Here is a 25,699-nt window from a genome sequence, read left to right as displayed (position 1 = left end):
AAAGAAAAACAAAAAAAGGGGGGGGGAGAAAGGGGAACACCACATGGATCGTTATGGTAAGACATAACTTTTTATTTTAAATCATTATCACGGTCTCTGGAGTTACTGCAGTTACCAATAGGTTCATAGGTTAGTACTAAGCTAACTGCCCTTGCGAGCCATTTTAAGCCTAGCCAATTATCCCTTGTGAGACTCAAGCCCTGCACCTTGTGTTTGTAAGGCAAACACCTTAACCATTAGGCCACCCTCCCAACCAATGATAGAAGAAAAAGCATTTTGTTTTCTAAAAATTCTTCGTTCTTAGCAGGTTTGCTTTGAGTAATTCCTTGTCTGATATATTTCGGTCTCTGATCATGTTTAAGTAAGCAACATCATTTCTAGTACTGGAGGTGCCTTCTGCTAAGGATGCTGATTGGGAAAACCCTTACAAAGCATATTCAGTCTGCATTTTACTGTAGAAAATTGAATGGATTTTGTCACACTTGTACACCTTTGATAACAGCTGTCCTTTCTGAGCGCATCTGTTCTGTTTGTTTGTAAATGCTTTTGACCCGCAAACAACTGGTCTGTGCTTCTGGAGGATCGCAGTTCTTTTACTTTTTAGACTGGTATTTACTTGCAGAACAGTTGACTTGCACCAGGGTTAGCGTACCATGATGTGTTGGTAACTAATTTCTTGAGGACTTGTTTTCCTATTCATATCTCCATTCCCATACTACATCTTTCTCTTACAGCTTTCTTGAAACATACTTATCTCCGGCATAATGGGCATACATTTTAAAACCTACTATAGCATTTGTATAAATCGCTGCAGTTGTTATTCATAGTCTGGCTTTGGTGTTCACACAGCTGCTCTTTGTGTATTGCACTTCATCATTTCACCCCCCCCCCCAATTCCATCCATCCTCAACCATATTGCACATGGGGTCAGGGTGTCACTACAACAGTGACAATCATCTTGAGTCAAGGTTTTATACCGCCGAGTGGCTAGCCCTGCCTCTGTAGTGCATCCGTACCACTCGCTCACGCACACACTCAAATCTACGGCCAATTTAGAATGTACAGTCCCCCTACTGCATGTCTTTGGAATGTGGAAGGAAACCGGAACACCCGGAGGAAACCTGCATGACCCCAGGAAGGACATGCAGACTCTGCATAGAAGGCACCCAAGCCAAGAATCGAACCTGAGATCATCTTGCTGTGAAGTGGTGCTAACCACTGCTGCCCCCCCCCCCCAATTATTAGAATTTGTGTTTCATGGTATTCCCTAATCTTTCACATATTTTCTTATAAATCTATGCTGTCTTAATGTGTTCAGCAGTATATCCATTTCTTGTCATGCTGTTTTTATGACTGAATCAAAAGTTGATCAAGTCAGTTAATTTGCCTTTTTACGAAATGCTCTGATTGTGATGACTATCTTTTTTTTTTTTTTTTTTTTTTTTTTTTATGTGTGTGGGTGTGTATAGACTGCTTAGGTTTCATGTGGAAATATTTTCACAAGGATGAACAGATAATTGCATCCTTTGCTAGATACAAATTTGGTTAGACAGTTTTAAGCTCACATTTTCCAGATGGTTTGCTAATTTATGATTTCTGTCAGGACAAGAATGAAAAACCTTTGCCCGCAATCCTTATAACTCATTCTTTGACCCGTCATTGTGAGGAGATTATTGTTAAAATTAAAAGCACCCCCCCCCTTACCCCCAAGGTGCAGTGACCTTGGAGGTAGAATATGTAGCGGGAAAAGGTATGTAGAAGGGTGAAACCACCACTAGATGGTGTGGGCCCTGCAAATTAAAATTGGTTAAAAACATTTTGATGCTCCAATTTGTGTTTTTGTATTTGACATCTTCATAGTTGTGATATAGGCACTCTAGCTTTATTTTTGCCTTTTTCTGCAGTGTCACTATTTGGTAACAGTTCACTGCTGCAGACTTGTTTATCCTGAAGGTTTGTGTGTGAGATAGATTATATTTAAGTTGGACGTCTTCTTTCACTGCTGTAAATGTTCCCATGATGCTGTCTACTAGCTAGAGACCATAGAAGGTAGCAGAGATGAATGTCCTATCTGGTATAAAAGGTACATACTTGACGACATAATCTTAGATTTGTGAGAAAGGCCTTATTTGGATAATTTGATGCTCTCCATCTACTTCTGTAGTGTGGTATGTCTGGAAAGTCTTCTCTTTGCTGCGGTTTTTAAATTTTCTTCCCAGCTCAACAATATAAGAGGTGTAGAATTTTGAGATGTGATGTATTGTAGGGATGGGTGAAAGTTTTAGACAACCCAAAACGTTTGTATCCACCAAATATGCCTAATACTGAAGATGGGCTACCACTTTAACTCTTTCATACCTGGCCGGAGTGGAATTTCACACCTCTTGACACCTGCAGAGTCCCTTCCTGTTCAGCCTTTGCCTGAGCTAAACTTCTGAAAATGCAGTTTTCTGACCTACCTGTAAACAAATGTCCAAATTCAAAAAAACGTAAAGTTATCTAAAAACTTTAAAGTATGAAGCTGTTCTACACAGACTCCTCTTCACAATGGTGATTTTAATATGTTAGCCAGACTCTGTGGTAATTTTATGTTGAAGAGAGAATTTAATACACAAAATGCATTGTTGTAGTTGAGCAGAAAAGTAGATCTATTGTAGCTCAACCCCCATTTATCAGTGTGACTTTTGTTCATGCAGATGTGCTCTTTATTTTGCTATGAAACAGTTTTGTAGATATCACTGCAGTTTTGAGATATCTGCATAATTATGAATGGCCTGTATATTTGCATATTCAGTAGAGTAACCTTGTGGTGGTACAGACACCCATGTTAATCGCATATCAACTGAGGGTCTGGGTTAGAGCCCAAGTAGAACACCTGATGTCTGTGTGAATGACTGCCTCCATGATCAACTGTCATCATACATGTAATACATACATCCTCTGATCCCACACTGATGTATTTGTTGCACATCTGCAAAACAAATAGCATCAGAAATACCCGTTCTACAAATGCGACCTATAGGGGACATGTTGAGGGACAGGTGTATGTCTTAGATTAACCCTTCCTGGAACAGGCTTCTTATCCATGTGAAGCAAAACTCATCCCTTACTCTCTTCAAATGTAACTTGAGCCAGTGGATGTGGTTCTCTGATCTACCTCTGGCTTGACACCTATGCCCCTAATTGACAGGAGTAGCAAGCCTGTATTGTAACTGTAAAAGTCTTTGGTTTATTGATATGTCCGGTAATATTTTGGTGAATTATGGGGTAAGCTTGGCTAGGCTTCAAATGGCTCTTGGGCCAATAGCCAATTCCATAGGTTCATAGGTAGTTACTAGGCTAAGTGATCACATAAGACTGATGGTGTTTGCCAAACTGGGAAGGAGATTGGCAAAAAAAGATAGAATATAAAAGAAATTTAAAGATGATAGAGGATAATGGAAAACCGCTGAGATGGTGACACATCTGTTTCACCCACCATATTCTGAAATATAGTAATAAAAAAAAAAAAAAAAAATCCCCTAATGCACTGACCGTTCTGCCGGAGTCAGAGCAGAGGTGAGCAAACCGAGTAAGAAAGCATTAGCCAGATGGGACAAGAAGGGTAAGTCAGGAAGCATGATTTAGCCATACGCCTAACACTGTTCAATCTCAGCCTCCATACAGGTCCTACGTGGACCGACAAAAAGCAATGTCACTGTACTCTGTGTCATGTAGAGTGCTAAAACTTGACCTGTGTCTGGTGTACAAGACATCCTCCAACCCAGTACTGGTAGATTTACTGCACATCAGAAAGTCAAATGGCATCAGAAGAATTCTGAGGGACCTAAACCTCTTCTGCAGTATCAAGAGAATGTTTGTTTTAGATGGACAAGTACATCTTGTAGAGGATACCGCTGCTGTGTAACTGACTGCCATCCACATAAAACCAAGTTCATCCCTGTCCATATTCAAGAGCAGTTTGGATCTATTGATAGGGAAAAAGAAGTTACCCCTGGACTGCCCCCCCCCCCCCCCCATACCACTAATGGACTCTGGCAGCCCCTGAATGCTTTGTCCTATGCATGGGACCCCTTAAATTATGTATGGTGTGATCCCAGTTATTCTCATTAGGGGGTCTCATTAGGAGTAATAAATAAATATCAACCATGGGATGGCAGGTATGAGATAGTCACTGCCGAAGTGACACCCATACTTTGTGTGCAAAATGGGAAAAGGGGTTGAGGATGGATGGATGGGCAAGGCCAATCTTTAACCAAAAAGGAGCGGTTAGTTCGATCACAGAAAGTGGAACTGGCCATGCTAAACATGGTTCGCAAGGGCAGCTAGCTTTGTACTTGTCTATGATCTTAGGAAGGTCTGCAAGGTCCACCCACCTCAGCACCCCCTTTTCCCAGCTTTTTGTGAGGTCAGCTGATCTTCTGTAGGGACAAGTGGACATCATCTCTTCTGATTTTGGAATTAAATTCAAAATTTCCATCTCTTTTTAGAATGCCCCCTGTCATTGTAGATCAGATTAAGTTGGCCCTACCTGTTCTCAGTTTGATAAGGGCAGAGGGAACCATAGAGGAAGTACTTCTGGACGAGGAACGGATGGGATTTTATTCAAGGCGGTTTGTGGTGCCCTAAAGAGATGGGCTGTGGTGACCCAGTCTAGGGCTGTCCAAACTGAATTTATTTCTAAAGATCCCAAAATTCGGAATGCTCACTCCATAGTCTTTCCTCCCTCCTTTCGCAGATACCAAGGGTATTCTTGGTCACTCTTATGGTCAAGCTTGCCTATCTACATGTCTCTGTATGCAAAGAATAAAGAAAATTCCTTAGATTCAGGACAGGAGGCTACTACTTCTATGCCTGTGCTGTTTGGGCTGTCTGCTGCTTCCGGGATGTTTTATGAATGATATGGCCCTAGTGGAAGTCTTTTTTTTTTTTTTTTTTTTTTTCCCTTGTACAAAAGGCATCTGCATCTATCCATATCTGAGTGACTGTAACATGATCAAACCAAGGAAAGGGTCAGATGTACTGTAGACTACCTAATGAATATAGGTCTGTCTTTGAATGTTCCAAATTCCACTGTGATGCATGGCACATCCACGTTCTTTCAGTGAGCTACCCTACACACACAAGCTACCGAGGTATTCCTACTCCCAGAAAAGTTAGTTTATCTTGGGGAGGGGGATTTCTTCATCAAGCAAATTCAGAAAACCTCCATGATTGAAAGGGTGTTTCTTACAGCACTGGAGTCTATGGCGTCCAACATACTTGCAGAGCCCTTGGCAGATCTCCATATTTAGAAGGACAAGTGGTACCTGAAAGTCTCATGGGAATAATATACTCGTCTACTGGTAAAGTAAATGCCAGGCCTCCTATGCATTCACAAGGAGTTTGCATGGTGAGCTTCTTGGGTGAAGGCCACTGTAAGGATGCCCTTCTTACCACCTACTACCAACCAAAACCTGATCATGGGACATATTAGATGAGTCGTGGGGGGGCATAGTCATGCACCCTTAAGGTCCAGGACCGGTATATCCAGGACTGATTCCAAAAGACATGATCTCAGTGTACGTGGTCACTTAACATTGAAAGTGGGTGTTTTTGAATATGGCCCCTGGTGTAAACCTGTTTTATAGGTAGGCCTTACACTGAAGTAATTGACTTACACTGAGAACAGGTCTTTCAGAATCAGGGTAGACTTACACTTAGAGCAACTCATTTGGAAACTTCCCAGTCCCTGGCAAAGCTTCACATCAAAATGAGTGACAGATAAGACCTTCCATCTAATAAGGGAAACCTAGAGTACAGCTCTTAGCCGTGGAGAATATGTAGCACACTAATGTGGGGTGAGGGCATGTGTTTCCTGTCAGCAGACTACCAGTGCAAGAGTGGGTTATAGTTTCACTGTTCCGTGACCTACATCTTCACAGGCTTCCAAAGACGCAGTCGATTCTGCAAGCATGGTTAGATAATTGACCAACCCATAGCATAAATAATAGAGTACTTTTTAAGAAACTTTTCTTTGTTTCTTACTTTGTCATCTTGTATGCGTGTATTTCACACACATACAAGAGTTTATGTATTGTATGTATGGCTGCACTGTATTTTATGTATACTTCAGCTTGCATTTTGTAGATGTCTTCTTTTTCTCAGTGCATTCTGACTGCATCTTTTAATCTTACCCTATCTGCATTCAATCTTGCCATTATTTTCTGAATTTTGCTATATTCTCGTTTTGTATGTAATATTGTTGACTGAAAGACTGGTGCATTTTTCTGCTCTTTATGCTTGGGTCATGGCTGTAAAGGGTTACTAGATCAATCCACTTGCCTGGTGAGCAAACTGTTAAATAAGCAGAACAGTCTTCAGCAAAGACAAGTGGCAACAGTCACCTTCCAGAGACTGGTGGGGAATGTGCATGTGTGTGTGGCGGGGGGGTCTGACCATAAACTTGTCCAAATCTGCAAAGGACTAGAATCTCCCAAGGTTTGTACAAGATTTCCATGCAAAAGAGAAAGGACAGTAAACAATCTTGTATTTGTTTATTTTCCTTTGTCCAACTCCAAATCTGTTACCAAGGATACTACAAAATGTGAGGATAAGACCAGGGTTGTCTAACAGGCAAAGTGACTTTGTGTCCTTTGTTACAAGGAAACTATGCAGACTAGTGGCTAGGCAAACGCTGTTCAAATGGTTGGTTAACTGCATCCTGTTCTATTTTGAGAACCTTGGAAGGATAGATGAAGGCACATTTCACAAGGAAAACGGTTATGTCAGCAGCTTTCTTCAGAATTTTCCTTACTTAAGAGCATATGTGAAGCAACCCTTTGGTCTTTCATCCATACCTTTTCCAACCACTTGGACAATACAGCCCTTGAGTAGAGTGGGCTTTGGTGCTGCCCCTCTGCAGGGGCCTTCTTTTAGGGTTATGTGTACTATGTCTGATTCTGTTTTCCACCTCCCAGAACTGACGGTGTTTTGGTAATATGTCACAGGTTCTACTGTGATGGTGATCCATAAGAACATCATAGTACAATTATGCAAGTACACTGTCACATTAACAGTACATGTTCAAGTATGATCAGTGTTGAAATATTTGCTCCCTCATCTGCCTATCAGTATACTAAGTTTGCATAAGCATGTTCACTTGAAAAGAAGGGAAAATAAAGGGTATTTGGTTACTCGCTACTGCTTCTGTAGAAACACATATCCAGAAGTGGGCAAGTAAAGGTTCTCCACTAGAAATTTTTGGATTTGTGATTTTCTGTTTTCTAAAAAGTGAGCATGGTCGGGGGGGTGTCAGTTCACTTCACAGGTCATATATTCCATTTCTTCTCTACTAAAAAAGTGAAGATAGTGTAGGTTGACTATGAAGAACCAGCCTGTGCTGAGATTTCTGCACAACTCTGGAGTCCTGCCACTTTGATGGTGGTTCACCTGCAGTGCAGCTAATTCCAATGGGCCAGGAATGCTGTTATGGCAGGGATCCTTTCCAAATATCATCTACTGTTATGGAAAATGTGCTGACACAGCTGTGCTTTCTGCACATAAGACCTCAGTAAGCTCTTGGCAGTATGTGAATTATTAGATTTCCTAGAAGCAGTGATCCCACTCTTTATTAATGAAGGAATTTACAGGTGTAAGGACACTGTCAGCTTTTCGGTGTCTCCAGAGGCATGTTTCTAATTCTTCCTACAGTTTTTCCATAGCTAACCAGCAGCATCATGGTTCATGGCAACTGCTCTCAGCAAAAAAGATCTTCATGGAGTCATCTCTTTCACAAAAGCGGCTATGAGTGCTTTGGCAGCTTTAAGACTACCTCCTAACCTGTAAAGTATGCTTCCAAAATGCAAAACGATCATTTGAACAACTGAGTTTATTGACTAAATCACAAAAAATAAAGACACTTAAGCTCTTTCGTCCCTCAACAACAAGCAAGGGGACTTCTTCAGAACACCCATTTACACTTCAGAACCTTCTTGTTATACTGAATCAATTAACTGGTTGTTACCCATAACATCATTTAAAGTGACCAGTGCTTTTACAAGAAACATCACACAAATTTGAATGCACACAGTAAAAAAAATCACTTAAGTATGTTAATATAAACTATTACTAAAACCTAATAAAAGAAGCCTAGTGAATTTATCCACTAACCCTGAAGCCAGGGTTTACCTCTTTCTTCTTTTCCAGATCACTGGTCAAAAACAGATGCTTCAGATTATGCTTGTGGAACTTTTCAGCAGCTTCAAGTGCAAGAAATTTGGATCTCCAACCTAAATGAAAAAAAAAATTGTAAGTGTCAAGGGCTGTGTTACTGCCACAAGTTGTCTATTCACCTGGTACTGTGGTCCTCCTGGGCTCGCTATCTGTAGGGTCCCTTATTTAGGAATAGACCACTTTGGTGACATGGATCACAAGTGGCATTCTGAAGCAGTGCGGGGCGGCACACTCTAAGCAGAAAGATAAAAGGCTTGAGCATGAGTACACTCTCTTTGGGCAGGGCTAGTAAAGTGCTGTTGTCCAGAGAAAGACCTCTTTGCTTTATATCTGAAAATTCTGCGCCCAGTGTTTTGTTCCAGGTTGCCTCACTGTCACTGGCAACAGCTGCCTTCTTATTTCCATGGAACCATAATCTTATTTACACTTGTCGCTTTTTCAAAGGAAGTTGGGTGTCAGAGAATTAAAGAGCAAAGCAGACCTATTCTTAATCACTGTACTGTGGCCAAGGCAACCATTGTTCAGTCTGCCAAGTCCAGTAGCAGTAACAGTTTTCCCCCAGCTGTGGGGGTGGGGTGCATTGGGATAAGAGTCCTCCACACCAGCCTTGAAGCTTTCCTTAACTTTGAAGGATCTACAATTTATTTCTGTTATGTCCTGTCCTTGTTTCTTTTCAGTTTTTAAAACTGGATGAAGGTTGCAGTACACAAAATGTTCTATAGTGGACTGTATTTTCACCTTATGTTAACTTCAGTCTGCAATAATGGACACATTTTAATTCAATGACTATATTTTTGTGTTCGGTTGGTACAGTGTTAGCGTACTTTTAAGGTACAGGTATTCTGTTTCAGCAATATCTGCATGTTTGTATGCAAAGCTCTCCAGCTATAAACACCTAGCATTAAAACACTCCCTAAAGGGTGCTTTAAATTTAAGGCCACATAGACATCCAGTGGCTACAGTCTGGGATCTTTTACAGAAGCTAACTTTTATGTTCATTTGAACCAGTCTGTCTTGACCTGTAATGTCTGTCCTGGGAGACTTTGTAATGTCTGTTGCTTCTGCAATAAAAAAAAATCTGAGTTACAGACCCTAATGTATGAGGAGACTTGTACAAGGACTTCTGAAATTAAGGGCTGTATTTATAAACAAATCCTTCATTTTATGCCCAAGTTGGTTTCCGAATGTGCCACGAGCCAGTAATCAAGCTTTTATTCTAAGCCGTAGAATGAAGAGGAAGGAATTTTGTTCTGCATGAATGTTCAGAGTTCTGAGGTATTGTGTACAAAGAACTGGACTTTTACTTTTAGGAGGGGAAAACAGATTTGTTTGGTATTGAAATGTATCCTGTCCAGTTAGCTAGCTGTTAGGTATTCTGTTTAGTCGAGTCAGAAGCGACCTCTTTAGAATTAATCATAGCTGTATCTGTTTGTATGTCACATGGTCTTCCTTATAGTTTGAGAACATAGCTGATTATTTGTCCAGGGGTAGAGCAAGCTTTGCTATTGCACTTTTGCAGTAACTGCTTTAATGCAAACACTTTGGAATCTTCTATATTTATACAGAGTCCTACAGCAGTGATCATTATGGTATACATGGCACAGTTGTGTGGTAACTTAGCACTCCATTAAATGCAAGAATAACAGCCCAACCATACAACAATCATCCTAAGTCCTGCTCTCTGTTGGTGTATACAAAGTATTTTTGGTATAATTATGCTTTATTAAACTGCTTTTGTAGTCTGCTGCGGTGGTGCAGCGGTTAGCATTGTCGCCTCACAGCAAGAGGTTCTTTTCTTAGCTGGAGCACCTTCTTTGTGGAGTCTGCGTACGTTTGAATGAGTTTTAGAGACATGCTGTGTGTGTGTGTGTGTGTGTGTGTGTGTGTGTGTGTGTGTGTGTGTGTGTGCGCCTTCTGTGAAGGTTGGGCGCCAGACTGGCAACTTGACACCATAAAAATCTACAGCCAATCAATCTGTGGACCGGTGATCTGCTGTGGCGACCCATAATGGGAGAAGCTGAAAGACCGTTTATTAAACTGCTTTCGTAACTGAACTGCCGTTTTATGACTTGAATGATTGTTTTACTTGTGTAGCTATATACTTTTGTGTAGAGTGGTTAAATGCTGTGTACCTAGTAGTTGACATAACTGACTTGGCTTGCTTTGCCTGCAATTTTTACCCTGCTTCAAGTGATTTTGGTATTTTATTTTATTGTGTGTTTTTTTTTTTTTTTTTTTAGTAATGTTTGTGTGGTCTTCATGTCACTGGCAAGGCATACTCTGCATCATTATTATCATCTTCATCTCTATCCACATTTTCCAATTTTCTTATAGGTTCCTAGGCGGTTACTAGGCTATTGGCCCTTGAACATTTATAAGCCTAGCCAATGTTATACCCTTGGTTTCTTATTGACAGAGTTGTATCGTCAATATTTGCAGTGCGAGTCTATGATCAGCACAGACTGCCTTTATTCAAGAGGGACCTAAGTGACACCCCAGGGTAAATTTATGGTCTCCCATCCAGTTGTCTAAGTTGTGCATAAATAGCTTCATTAAGGAGCTCTGCTCTACATGAATTGGGAGGAGTGGCAATCTCTGGGAAATGTATCGGTCTGTCCAGCACGTCCGGTTATGTTGCAAGCTAGGTTAAGTTCCCTAGAGTGAGTGAATCTTGTCCCATTTGAGTTGTAGATGTGCAGCATTTCCATTAGGGCAGGGTCTGAGACTGCTGTGTAGACCAGGCAGAAGTCGCCTCTCAGCAGCTGTAGAGTACAGTGACAAGGCCTTCAGTTTGTTCATGTAGGTCATTTGTTGAAAACCCTGAATTTTCTTGATGAGAAACCTCTGAGGTGTCTCCAGATGCTGCAGGTGTCTGGTGAGGTACCTACAGAAGGGAGCATTATACTGTTTAGTGGTCTGAGGTATGAATACAAGGGAGTAATAACATTCTTAGCTCTGGATGTGATGCCATTACTCATGAGATGTGCAAAATAGAAGGCTTTTCTTACCACTGTGGGACACATGGTGATTGAAGTTGAGGTTGCTACCGGCCTGTGTTCCCAAATCTCACACCACAGTGGTTGAGCTAAGGTGGGTGCTGCTTATATTGTAATTTGCAGGGACTTCCCCTTTGCCGAAAGAGATTGATAATGCTTTCTTTTTTTCCCTGTTTACTTTGTCTGTGGCTTTGGCACCAGACATTTGTCCATATGTCAACATCTTTGGGGAACTCAAGTTTGCTGTCATTGTCGAACTTGGTAACAGACCATCTATTTTCTTCTACGTCTGAGAAATAGATTCCGAACAGTAAGGGGTCCAGCACAGATCCTTGTGGTACATCAATGGTAACTGGTATGCTGGTAGAGGTGGAATCCCAAACTTTGACTGTGCGTTCTGTCAGTGAGCCAATTGGCTACCTTTCTAGTGACATATGGCTTAATTCCCAGCTGGATGAGATTCTCAGTGATGCCGGAGTGGGGGATTGTGTCAAAAGCCTTGACCAAGTCAAGATGGGTATAAATAGGTTCATAGAATAGTACTAGGCTAACTGGGAGCAGTTTTAAGCCTTGCCAGTTAACCTATGTGCGAATCAAACCCTGCACCTTGTGTCTGTAAGGCAGATATCTTAACCATTATGCTAACCTCTCCCTTGAATGAGATCAGGGGGTCAAGTCAGCTGTTGCCACCTTTGACGACTTGTCGCAGTTCTTCTGTCATAGAATCCATCCATCTCTTTGCTGGATGTTGTCTCTCCAAAATCATCTTCTGGTTTCCTGCACATATGCCAAAATCACAGCAATCTCTTTCTTTGACCTCTGCATCAATTGCTCAGTAATTCTGTATGCACATATGTTAACCTTTGCAGGAAAGCTTTATTGAAAGAGTTCCATATTTTACATGAAGTCTGACTTGTTAATCCCATGTCTCATTGTAAATAAAAATTTTAAAAAATCACCCATGCAGAGAAAATGGTAATCCTGACAATGCAACTGAACCACTTCTAGCCATGACAAAGCTCTCCTTCCTTAACTTGATTAACACCATAGCCCAAACAGTTTTTTTTCTCATCTCCAAAAATATGATAAAATCTACTTTGCTGCATGATCTGTGCTGGTGATGACTGCTGTCTTCTGTTGAACTGCCATTGTAGGTGCCACTGTTATGCTTTTGGATTTACAAAGCTTTGTGTGTGTGTTTGCAGGGGAGTTGCAATATGAGACCACAATGAGCTGACCTATATTAGCATGACCATTTATGTACCCTCTTTTTTTTTTTTTTTTTTTTTTTTTTTTTCAGTTTCTGTAGTTGGATATTTTGTTTGTGTGTCATAGTCGTACCCCATTGCATTGTAAGAGTGAGCTTGAAATGCATTACTGTGGCTATTTGCATATGTTTTCATTTGTATCACCGTTGGGCATCCGGTTTTTATATAGAGACAAAATGGCTGCAATCACGGATGTGTGTTTGTGCGCACGTGCCCTTTTATGTGCAGGGGGGGGGTCCTTTGGGTTACACTGTATGGGTTTAAAATCAAAATCTTGAAAATTAGATGACCGACCTGCTACTGTTCGAATATAGTAGGCGCTACAATTGGTATGCCAATGGGCAAGTGAACGGTGGTTCAGAAGATCGTTAGCAGGGCAGAGAAATGCAGCATGTCTTTACATAGCAATTGTCGATATTAAGACAGCTGACTGTTACTTGTATGTGTTGATTGTCTGACCTCTTTAATGTGCATGAGACAATGAAATGCGTCGAATATCCACGTTCGCGGTTTTGAATTCCGCGATTTTGAGAGTAAACCCACTGTATGGTATGCATATGTCAGAAATGAGCAAAAATGCATTACTTTAGCCATTATTTTTGTGATTATTCATTAACTTGATCAGTCAGACATGAAGTATACCAGTAAACTAGCAGTGATTTTTGGACACATTGCATATAGTCTCCTACACACACACACATGCATGCATGCAGGGGGTGCAGTGGGTTGCACTGTGTGCATCTGACAGCAGTGAACTGAAAGTACATTATTGTGACCATTGATGTCCAAAGTGAACAGTTAAAGTGGCTGTAACTGGTAACATGTGAGTGTTGTCATTTGTTCATAGTTAAAACAGCCAGTCTGAGATTGCAGGGCTCTGGTCAAAGGAGCTGAAGTACTATTTTTTTATTTGATCACAGACTTCTGGGGTAAGATATTTAAAGTGGATATACCAAGTGGATACAGAGGCATTCTATGGATTAAAGTGATTGACCTCTGTTGTTGCTTGATCACTGTTAAATTACTAACTTCCCAGAATATTGTTCTACTCATTCATTTGCTTCCTTCAGCAGTCCCTACTTTGAAGTTGCCAAGTATGACTGTTTGTAAATAAGGATAATTGCCCCCCCCCCCCCCCCCCAACTCAGTTGGCCATCATTTTATTGTAGAATTGAGAGAGAACCTCTGCCTGTTGATTGGTCCATGTTGATTTTTAGTTGGTGTAAAAAAAAAAATTGGTTTGCTTCATTCATTCATTCATTCATTCATTTATTTATTTATTTATTTTAACTCAGGGAGCTTTGAAATTGAAATCAATGGACAACTGGTGTTTTCAAAGCTAGAAACTGGTGGGTTTCCCTATGAAAAAGATGTAAGTATGTATTTGTTTATACAATTTATGCTGTTGTGTGTGTTTTTTTGTTCAAAGCATTTAAAGATTTGTGATTTTAGTTGCATGAACTGTGACAACTAGGGTAACGTTTGAGAGAAATAGCTAGTAGGTTAAGAAAAATTCTAGTTCAGTGTATGTTCATAAAGGCTCTGACTAATTAGAGGTATAGCATGTCACAGAATGCACAAACATGGACTTACAGCTGGGAGGCATGACAGGTAAGCATGTCAGGTAATAAGTTCCAGCATTACTTGAAAATGTCTGTCATTTCCTTAACCAGAAACTGATGCCTTTCAGACCTGATGGTTCGAGACCATATGTTTGTTTCAATATGTTGAGACCTGTCAGAGTGATATGATTGCTGAGCAACAGGTTTCATTAGCAACTCTAGTGTTACCACAGTCAGGCAGTGTGATGGAACTTTGCGAATGAGGTAAGCAATTTCCTCATACTTTTCCGCCTTAGTTTCTGAAAAGAAAATTATGCCTAGAAATTGAAAAAAATGATAATTTTTTGCTGATGTTCTTCATCTCACATTGCTGCAGTCCTTACATATGGGTAGTCCGCTGTCCTCGGTCGGCCCGAATACCAAAGTATTAGGCTGACGTCGGTCATGGGCGCCTAGATCTGACATCAGAGCGTCAGGGTATAAAAGCGCATGACCGACGTCATATCCTCAGTCTTTTTTTGCCGCATGGTCCGATGCAGAAGCAGCGTTGCAAGTGCCGTTCGGCGTTCTGAAATTTTCGTATTCTGAGTTTCAGACCGAAACCAAGTTGGGCTAAGTACCCCGTTGGGGAATATTTTTGTTTTTTCTTGCCTCAGTTAATTCCGGATGTCAGAAAAAGTGAATAATTGTATTTCTTGTGGGAAACAGATACCGCATAGGGATTATCACTCTCTTTGCATTCCTTGTTTGGGACCGGACCACGACGTAGTCGGGTGTCGGTTTTGTGCTAGGTTTAATAAGCGCACTATAAAAGAAGGTTAGATTGTGCTAGGTTAGTCTTTGGTAAGCGGTGTAATTATAATATGCCGCCGGATCCTCCGACGCCCGCTTCCACGAAGAAGCGCAAAGACAAATCCATGAAACCTAGACAGGTTGATTCATCCGTTTCGGACGCCGGTCCTGCAGAAACTACAGTGGAGCAGGTGGATCCGGCTGAAGGTTCTGTTGAGTCTCAGGGGGAAACTTTGATTTTGCAGGATGTGGCCTCACAGGAGTCAGGTCAAGCTGAAGGGGCCTCTCAAGTTACTGTTCTCCCTTCTATGCCTAAGGTGGTTAGGCCTTCTGCTACTATTTCTAAGGCTTCTTCTAAGGGCAGGTCTGTTTTGCCTTCCTCTGGTGTCCCTCCAGGTACTTCAGGGTCTGTGCCTAAAAAGCACATGCTTAAAATGGCAGAAGATTTGATTACTTTAATTAGAGGTTCTATGCCCCCTCCTGATAAGAGGCCCAGGGTGGAGCCAGAGTTGGAAAGTTTGGATCAGGCCTCAGATGACTCAGACTCTTCTGCTGAAGATATTCAAGATTTTCCCCTTATTCGATTCTGCTGCAGAGGATTCCACTCCTTCTGCTTCTCCTCCAGAGGATTTTTCATTTTCAGAAACTCTGCATTCCATGAGGGAGCATTTTAAGTGGGAAGGACAGGATTTCTCTGATTCACGGAAGAGGCTTAGGGAATTCTTGTTTTACCACAGCATAGACCCTTGGCTATACCTCCTGTTTTGGATGTTGTTCAAGATGTTTTCTCGAGGCTTCCCTTAATCCAGATTCTTTGCCTCCTGCCAGTTAAACCGGACAGGTATTACAGGGTGCCTGAGGCTCATAAATATCTGTATAAGAGTCCTAGGGCGGACCCAGAAACTATTAGTCAGGGGCCTAAGGGTGTTAGAGCTTCTGTTGTAAAGAATCCGGTTCCTCTAGATAAGGAAGCTAGAGCTTTGGATAGATGGGGTAAGAAGGTGTATACCTCTTCTACTTTAGCAATGAGGGCTTTAAATTGCCAGTTTCATATGTTGAAATATCAGAATTTCCTCCTTTCTCAGCTAAAATCTAAAGTGGATGCTTTGGCAGAGGGCATAGAGTGTAAAGAATTGCAGGATTTAGTACATGTCTCTGAACAGGTGGGTAAGCATTCTTTGCAGTGTGGTTTTGATGCTGTACAGGCCTCTTCTAGGGTGGCTGCCACTGGTTCAGTTCTTCGTAGGCACGCCTGGCTTAAGGATCAGAATTTGTCCGAGCATGTTAAATCTAGAATTCTGGATGCCCCTTTACAGTCCGAAGTTTTGTTTGGTCCCCCTGTGGAGTTGGTTTTGAAGAAAATGGAAGACAAGGCTAAGTCCATGCAGACTGTTAAAGATTTTTTGCAGGTGCAACCTCCAAAGTTTAGTAGAAATTGGCCTACTAAGGGGTGGACCTACCCCCCTTCTGATTCTCAGTCTAGGGGTAGATCTAGACGTGGCAGGGGCAGAGCTCAAAGTACATTCAGGCCTAGAACTTGGTGCAGGTGAGGGCAGGGGCCAGTCCTTTCGTAAACAGGCCCAATGACCTGCATTTTCAGCTGCCAGATTCTTCTTCCCTGGCAGCTCCTTTGGAAGGAAAGTTAGCACTCTTCAAGCAAAACTGGCTTTTAGTCACCCAGGACAAATGGGTATTGGACATTATAAACCGAGGCTACAAGTTCTATTTCCATACATTGCCTAATTTCAAAGGCATGCCAGACGTTCCTCCTCGGCAAAGGATAGAGGCTCACAAGCAGATTTCTTTACTTCTTCAAATAGGAGCTATACAGCCAGTTCCTCTGTCAGAAGTGGGACTAGGATTTTATTCTCGCCTGTTTCTAGTGCCAAAGAAAGGGAACACGTGGAGACCAATTTTGGATTTATCTATCCTCAACACTTATCTGGACATTCCAAAGTTCAAAATGCTGACATTACAACAGCTTTTACCTCTGTTGGGAAAAGATCACTGGATGGTAACTCTGGATCTCAAAGAGGCTTATCTTCATGTTCCTATCAGGTCCAGTTGCAGGAGGTACCTGCGTTTTCGGGCTGGAAATTTACATTATCAGTTCTCTGCATTGCCCTTTGGCTTATCTACTGCGCCCAGAGTGTTCACAAAGGTTCTGGCTCCAGTGATAGCCTTTTCAGGTTAAGAGGAATACAGATTTATCCTTATTTGGACGATTGCCTGATTATTGCACAACACAAAGACGAACTTCTGCATCATCTACAGTATGTGATGGTAGTGTTAAGATGCCTAGGGTATTCTGTGAACGAAACAAAGTCCAGTCTAGTACCCTCTCAGGACATGTGCTTTCTGGGTGTGAGACTGAATACAGCTTCCCAGATGGCCTTTTTGACCCCGGACAAACAAAGCAGCCTTTCTCTTTATTTCCATCAAATGTCTCTACAGTCCAGGCTGACTGCAAGGACAGTCCTTCGAGCCTTGGGGTTCATGGCATCTTGTATTCTGGTGCTTCCCAATGCCAAACTGCATATGAGGAAGCTTCAATGGTATCTCAAGAAATGTATGGACACAGCACTGCCAAGATCTAGACACTGTCATTCGGATAATACCTTGCATTCAGAAAGAATTTTTATGGTGGGCTCAGGAATGTCACCTAAACAAGGGACTCTCTGTGACCCGACCAGAGGCGAGTCAGATTTTAACGACAGATGCCTCGGACAAGGCTTGGGGAGCACACCTCAATGGAAAATGGGTGCAAGACACGTGGCCTGTCAGACTTCAACATTTGCATATCAACTTGAAGGAGATGTTAGCAGTCCAATTTGCATTGATGGCTTTCAAGGATTTACTTCACCCAGGACAGGTGTTGATTCAAACAGACAACACTACTGTCATGTGGTACATCAACAAGCAAGGGGAACCCATTCGTACCCTCTTTGCAGGCAAGCGATGATTTTGTGGGAGACTGCTCTCAGTTTACACCTCAATCTTCAGGCAAGGTTTCTACCAGGAGCACAGAACTCCTTAGCGGATGTGTTAAGCAGACAAATTGTGGATCCTCACGAGTGGAAACTGGATCCTCATGTGTTTCAAAAGTTGACAGTGTTATGGGGGACTCCAGACATAGATCTGTTCGCTTCTCCACTAAATTACCAGTTGCCAAAGTTTTGCACAAAAATGTTTCATCCCACAGCTTGGAAGGTGGATGCTCTATCATTCAGTTGGAAATGTCTATGCCTTTCCACCTCTGCCTCTCATTCCCAAGGTACTCCTGAAGGCCAGAATAGACAAGCCATCCATGATTCTGATAGCACCGGATTGGCCTCGACAGCACTGGTATCCACTACTGAGGAGTTTGGTACGGGAGCCTCCATGGCCTCTGCCTTTGATTCCGCATCTTTTGTCTCAGGAGGGCAATCACTTCCTCAATGTCAAGATTCAGTCTCTGCATCTCACAGCCTGGCATATTCTGTTTTAGACCCTGGAGGGTCTCAGCTTCCACAACAAGTTTTGAATGTTATTTTGGAGGCCAGAAGGCCTAGTACAAGGAAAGTTTACGCTGATAAATGGAGGAGATTTTTTCTTTGGAGCAAAGCGAAGGACTTTGATGTTTCCAAGCCTGATTTAAGTGTTTCTCTTCAATATCTTACTGAGTTATTGGACAAGGGTTTGTCTTTCTCCTCGATAAAGGTTCATGCTGCAGCCATTTCTGCTCACTATGACTGTGACCCTCCTTTATTTTCACATCCTTTGTTTAAGCAATTTCTTAGAGGGGCAAAGAACATAAGACCCCCACGTAGTGCTCCTACTCCTGCTTGGGATCTCAATTTTGTGTTGGAAAAGCTTACTCTACAACCTTTTGAGCCTGCAGCTACTGCCGAGTTAAAGTATTTATCATGGAAGACTGCTTTTTTGTTGGCCATTACCTCTGCAAGAAGGGTTTCTGAATTACAGGCCCTTATGGTAGTGGAACCTTTCCTGATTTTTCATAAGGATAGGGTATCTTTGCGTACTAATCCTTCCTTTATGCCTAAAGTGGTTTCTAGTGTGGCCTTGAACCAAACTATTCATTTGCCTACTTTTTATGCAAACCCCCAAAATAAAGGGGAGAAGATTTTGCATACTTTGGATATTCACAGGCAGTTACGTTATTACTTGAGCAGAACCAAGGGGTTCAGGCAGTCTCAGCAGTTGTTTGTTTCTTTTGCTTTTGGGTTCTCAGGGAAAACCTGTTTCAAAACAAACTATTTCTAAATGGATTGGGTTTTGTATTTCTTTCTGTTATTCCCATCATGGTAAGGAGATTCCGGCTGGAATCAGACCTCCTTTCACTAGAGCTACTGCCACTTCTACTGCCTTTCTAAGGGGGGTAGCTACAAAAGATATTTTGGAAGCAGCCACTTGGAGTTCAGTACATACTTTTTCCAAGCATTACCACCTTCCTCTTTATTCTAAGTCTAGGGCTGGATTTGCCACTGCAATATTACAGGGCATTTTAGCAGCCCCTAATGCTTTATGATTTTGCCATCCTCCCTTTACCTCTGCTTTGGGATTCTACCCATATGTAAGGACTGCAGCAATGTGAGATGAAGAACATAGTACAGTTTTGTACCTACCATAAATGTAGATGTTCGAAGATCCACATTGCTGCAGTCCAATTTACCCTCCCTCCTTCCCTCTGTAGTTTGACATGGTTATATGGTTTGGGTGATGGTTGTTGTTGGGCATGTTTTTGGGAGGTATCCTGTTTTTGGGCTGTGGCCTTTCTTTTTAGGGCTTTCTGACATCTGGGGCAAGAAAAGACTGAGGATATGACGTCGGTCATGCGCTTTTATACCCTGACGCTCTGATGTCAGATCTAGGCGCCCATGACCGACGTCAGCCTAATACTTTGGTATTCGGGCCGACCGAGGACAGCGGACTACCCATATGTAAGGACTGCAGCAATGTGGATCTTCGAACATCTACATTTATGGTAGGTACAAAACTGTACTTTCTGTGCTGTATTAGTCCATCGACACATACTGTGTTAAAGTAGTCATGATACTACATTGACCTGTGTTTTTCTGTGTGTGGGGAGGGGATATGGACTCCCATCATTGCCACACCCTCAAAGAATCTTGCTGTAAATAACATTGTTAAATTCTGCCCTGTCGTAAGCTAAGTGTTTCCTCGTCAAAGCTAAGGTCTAGCATTCTTACTACTAAGTTCCACATTTATCATTTTAAAAAAGTTCTACATTTATCCTTTAAAAAAACATCTGATTAAAGTGGCCAAATGCTGCCTCTTCCACGCTTGGAGTAACTTTACTATTACTACACTTGCTCTTTCTCTAATTCCTTCAGTTTAAAACAATGAGTGAGAAGGTCACTGAAAAGGTCACTGAAAAACCAATCCGTAAAAACAAAATGAAAACTCCAGCAAAGCTAGAACTTCCACTGAGTGACCTCCCAAACCTCTTGTTATCAGAAGTACATGGGATATATGCAAATGATACTTAATGAACATCAGGTGTTTCAGCTAATTGGCGGTTCTGAATGCCCATGACTTGTTTCGTCGTTTTAATGGACAATTTCTTTATTGGCCTGAAATTGTCCATTAAAATGATGAAACAAGTCATGGGCATTCAGATTTGCCAATTAGCTGAAACACCTGATGTGGATCATTTGCATATATCCCACATGCCTCTGTTACAAGAGGTTTGGGAGGTCACTCAGTGTAAGTTCTAGCTTTGCTGGAGTTTTCATTTTGTTTTTACTGATTCATTTACAGTTTGTAAATGTAAACAACATGTGCCTTTTTGCATGCTTCTTCGTCTCCAGAATTCCCAGATTTTCCACCCTACTGTAACCTCTTCTTCCCTCAAATCCTCCATATGCCGGACCCCTACTTTATCTCCTCGCAATTCCCTCCCTTTCTGTCATCACCTATTCTCCCCCTCTCCCCTTCCCCTCGTCTTCCTCTACATTCTTTCCTCTCTGCTGTCATGCATCCTCTCTCCTGTTTCATTTTCTCCTAACCCCACCTTTGACCCTCTCTTACCCAACTTGCCCAGCTCTTGGTGTACATTTTTTGTTATAGTTACAGCTTTTGCATTTAGCAGTTGTCTTAATTATACTACAGACTCGTGCATCCAGTCAGATGACTTGATTGGCTATAAACTTTGCTTTTAGTATTGTTTGTATTTTAGTTTGTTTTACCTGTTTGTTGACTGAGTTAATTCCATTGGACAAAATTGTCACATTTTAGGTTAATTGACTTTGAGTAGGCAGTGAAGGTGGAAGGAATTAAGCCCTGTACCTTGTTCACAGGAAGCACCTTATTAACAGCTCAGGGCTAACTGCTCCACCCAACTGTAGTAAATTAGGTTGTTTCTGCACCTGGTTTTGGTCACAGTGCACAGCCAGTGCCTTTGGGACCCCCCCCCTGTTTCTATTGAACTGATTTATGCTAACTGTAGGCTGCTTAAAAGACCTTTTGGGATACACTTAATGCTTTTTCCATTACAAAGCAGGCAGACTGCAAGGTTTTGTTGAGCATTCCAAGCTGTAGATTGTAGTGAATTTCCAGACCTTCGCCCACAGTCTTGCTTATAGTCGCTACCCTCTCCTAGGCAGCACCTCCTTTCTCCAAGAGGGATATATTGGTACATCCTGTTATAAATTTGTGATTATCCGTCTAGTCCATCTAAAGAATGATAGTAAGTCACACGGCTTAATATGTAGGAGAAGTTTATTCTACAGGTTTGGGACATGGGTTTTACATTTTCCCTTCAAAAGTATTTTGTTTTATCTGTTGCTGAAGATTTAGTTCCTTGGTTCTAGTATTGGTGGAGAATATTGGCCTTGGAGAGGAAAAAGGAGTTCAGTGACAATCTGGGCTCAAATTAAGCAGTAAGAGAGACTGAGATCTCCCATAAAGGAAGGGATGGAACCTCCAGCCTCTCATCTTGGAGGTTTAGACCTGTGATCTTTTGCTTAAGAATCTTGGGGATCTAATCAATTTGTTTAGTGAGACACATCCCAAAGGTGGAGTTGTACTCTGTAATTGGCATAACTAATGCAGAGTATAAGGGAGTGAGATTACCTGTTTAGACCCTGATGATATTCCTTTGGTAGCAATTGGGCTAAATAAAATGATTTTGCGACCATTGTTCTATGCTCGAGAGAGGGAGCTATCCATTCAAGTACTTGGGTCCCTGACTGTAATATCATTTTGTAGAGGTATGTTGTCTAGACAATATAAGAGAAGTGTTGTCTACCACAAACGATGATGCTACACTTTTTAGCATTTAGTTTAACCCATTTACTAGGGTGAATCTATTCTGAAGGGTTTGGGTATCGTAAGCTGACTTGATAACACCCAGTTTGCAATTGTCTGCAGACTTTGTAAGCCAGAGGTTTTGATATTCTGCTGTCTGCTTGACAGCGGTTAACGTTGTCACCTCACAGCAAGAGGTTCTGTGGTTCGATTCTCGGCTGGGGTGCCTTATGTTCTCCCTGCGTTTGCATGGGTTTCCTTTGGGTACTCCGGTTTCCTCCCACATTCTAAAGACATGCATCTGGAGCATTTCTCCCTGGGCCTCCACTGAAAACAGGCTCTTTGGAGCCTAATCAGACTTTCCCTGTCAACAAATGTTAAATAAATAATTTGAGACTTGAATACGAAAAAAGTCCCAGCTTTGAGCCTTGAGGGTCACTGCTGGTCCTTTTTATATTTTCTGATGAGATACCTGCAACTCGCACTGTGTGCTTTCTGTCTTTCTGCCAGTTTATGATCCATCCTACCACATACAGTTTGATTTTTAAAGTATTTAGCTTTTGTATGATGCCAGCATGGTGGATGTTAGGCCTTGGCCAGGTCAAGCTGTGATGCATGCATTGAATGACCACCATCTGTAGCCTCCATAACCCTTACAAAAGGAATTTACCAGATTAAGTAGACAAGGTTTACCCTTCACAAAACCAAGCTGTTGGCTCAGGTCGAAGTCTTAATATCATATTTTGTATGGTTAGATGTAGTATGTTCTATGGTTTTAAAGGTGAAGTTTATAAAGCTAGTAGGCCTGTTATTACCTGGGAGGGTTGTAAGGCCAGTCTTATGGAGGGGGCATCACCACTGCTGAGTGTCATTCATCAGTAACAAAATCAGTAGCTCAAGTGAAGTTAAATTGTATGAGGAGTGTGTCTGTAAAGGGCATGTTTGACAAGTGTATGTAAAAGGTTATATTGTCAGGTCTGGTGGAGGAAGTATTTTGGTCTTGGTTAGCACCTTTAGTAACTATCTTTAGAGATAATTGGGGGAGTAGGAGATTCCGATCTTTTGGGGTTTTGAAAAGAAGTCCCAAGGAGGGTAAAGCTAGCACTAAATTTTGTTCGCAAGAATATTGGCAATGTCATTAGATTCAGAATAGGAGGTCCCGTTATAAAGACGTTCTGAGCAATGTAGAGTATTTTGTGTTGTAGGTATTCTGACATGAATAAAGAAGGATTTTTAGTTAGGTTGGGGCTTCAGTGGCCATCCTAAGTTCATGTGTTCGTGTAGTGGACTTGATGGTGTTCATTTTTTTGTAATACTTTTGATATCCCTGAAGAGTGATTTTGGATCTCATTGAAGGAATTTTTCTTTTGTTGTGTAGATTTATGGTGATGGACCTACAGGATGGTTTGCATTTAAAATTTTCATGATACTTTGTTCTGGTAGGGACTGCTACCTCTATGCATTTTCTAAACTGGGTAAAGTCCTTAAGTGAAACTTGCCATTGTATTATGGTCCAGGAGATGTAGTGGAATGTGTAGTGATACCTCATCACATAAGTTGAGGATTACATTTTGTAGTCCTTAAATTTGGTAAGGTTTGCTGTTGGAGCTTTTGGGAGCGTAAAGAAGGTCATAAGCTTATGGTCAAACATCACTGAGGAAGGAGATACCAGAATAGTATGAGACGTTCATATTTGTAAGAATCGGGTAAGCTGCTCAAGGGGAATTTTTGTTTTAGTCTGCCAATTTTTTGGCATGTTCTACATTGGAAGTATAGGTATCCCAGTTTATTGAAGGGGGCAGTTAGTCACCCAAAGTAAGTAAGTTTTTGTTAATAAGATCATTTAGAACAGTGAGGAATCTTGTGTGGGCATCGGGGGACAAAGATGTTTTGTAGCAAGCTGTTAGTTGATTAATTTAATACTGTATAGAGTGATCTGTAGTTCAGTGAATTACGTTTTTGGGTCCCTAAGGATTTTCCTGGAGTTAATATGTTCATTGGCAAATACGGAGAGACTACCACAGTTACCATTTGGTCTGAAAGGATAAAAAATGCAATAAAAAATGCAAAATCCTGGTGCAGAGGAAGTTTTCTTTCTTTACATTTAAACCAAGTTTCATTAACTGCATAGACATAGATGTTTTTCCAAATATAGGAGTTCCTCAACAACGGTTAATTTATTGTTTATTGACTTGTGGCATTGAGAGCCACCTTAATGCAATCCAGTTTTGATACATTAGTTACGTTGGAATGTCCATCAACTGGACTATGCCTAAAAAAGGACAGCAAAGTTGCTTGAGTTGCAGTTGTGATTTTTAATATACTAACCTCTAACCTTGAAAAAAATCGCTAGTAAGATGGCACCCAAGTAGTAGTGTTTGCTTATGCTGGACTACTTACATTTTCAAGTCTAGGTTGTCATACTGTCACGGTCCTTTTTAACTGACTTTCCTAAAATTATTATTGTGTATACAATTCAGAAACTAGGGCTTAAGGTTCTGGCACAGACTAGGTGAGAAGTCTAAACTGTGTGAGCTTAGTGAAAAATATCACATTACCTGCATGTTTTGTACCAGTAGTGTGGGTGCTGTCATAAGAGTTTTATTTTCTTATTTTAAAATTGGTATGAATCTCTTGCAGTATATCTGCAAGATGATAATTTGGTTAATGCAGTAGTGACACTAGCCAAATTACTTCACAACTTCCCATTAAAATCACGGGAAGTTTAACTCCTGAAGTAGAGGTCATGTTAATTGTTGATATGGTTTCTCACCTCTACCCCACAAGTAGAAGTAACAACACATAGGTTGCCAGCCCATGTCCTGCTGCTGTGCATGCTAAGCACCTATGATCATTTGCTTTCAGCAAGTGATTGCAGTACTTTCCCAGCAGTCTCTAGTCCTTTGGCTAACTAGAGTAACCAAGCAATAGACTCCTGGATCTACTGGTATGATTTTGTCTTGCAGGTATTTTTTTTTTTAATTTCTGGCAAAAAACAGATCGGTGTGCAATGTTTAAAAGTATACATCACTTTTAGTAGAGATATGTTTTTGGTTTTATTATGCAGTAGCCATTTTGGTGTGTGCGTGTGTGTGTGTGTGTGTGTGTGTGTGTGTGTGTGTGTGTGTGTGCATTGTAGCAACTTACAACATGTAATAAAGTGGCATAAAAGTACAGCTATTTCAAGTGGCAACCAGAAGTGGCTGTTTGAGGAGGGAAGTCTCTGGAATAAAGCAAATAACAGACTGATGACACTGGGATGAACATCAGTTAGGTTGTGGTGGGGTTAGAGCGTAGCATGTGAGAGCTACAAGTTAAAATATGCAAGTATGAACATTTGTTCTTTTATTTTCTGACAGGAAACAGATGGTGGGCAGTGGTAACAATGTACAATGTCCGTAGGCAATACTCTTGTATTTAATTTTATGGCAATCAACATGAGGGTCAGGCTGCCCTATGACAGTATGTGGAAGTACAGAACTGCAGCTTATTTAATCATTTGTTTGCTAGTCACACTTAATTGGTGATCTCCAAACATGACTGCCCAAGGGAGCAGTCTTGCTGGATGAAAATCAAAAGACTGCTAAGGTAATCAGAG

The 25,699-nt window shown here is 41.4% G+C and overlaps 1 long non-coding RNA gene across 3 annotated transcripts in view; it reads left to right on the top strand.

Annotated features, from left to right (window-relative positions):
* LOC122802919 overlaps positions 1–25,699 on the top strand; it is a 304,749-nt gene that overhangs the window by 213,123 nt on the left and 65,927 nt on the right. For 2 of the 3 annotated variants that reach the window (XR_006365009.1, XR_006365007.1), the window contains exon 2: positions 13,774–13,850. This is a non-coding gene — a long non-coding RNA (uncharacterized LOC122802919). Of the gene's footprint in view, positions 1–8,270; positions 8,290–13,773; positions 13,851–25,699 lie in introns of those variants that run through there. The other variant, XR_006365008.1, reaches the window with a different exon arrangement.

This window comes from Protopterus annectens, chromosome 5.part0, assembly GCF_019279795.1.
Source record: "Protopterus annectens isolate FY-2018-M chromosome 5.part0, PAN1.0, whole genome shotgun sequence".
NCBI lineage: Eukaryota > Metazoa > Chordata > Ceratodontiformes > Protopteridae > Protopterus > Protopterus annectens.
This window is presented reverse-complemented; position numbering and strand designations above follow the sequence as displayed.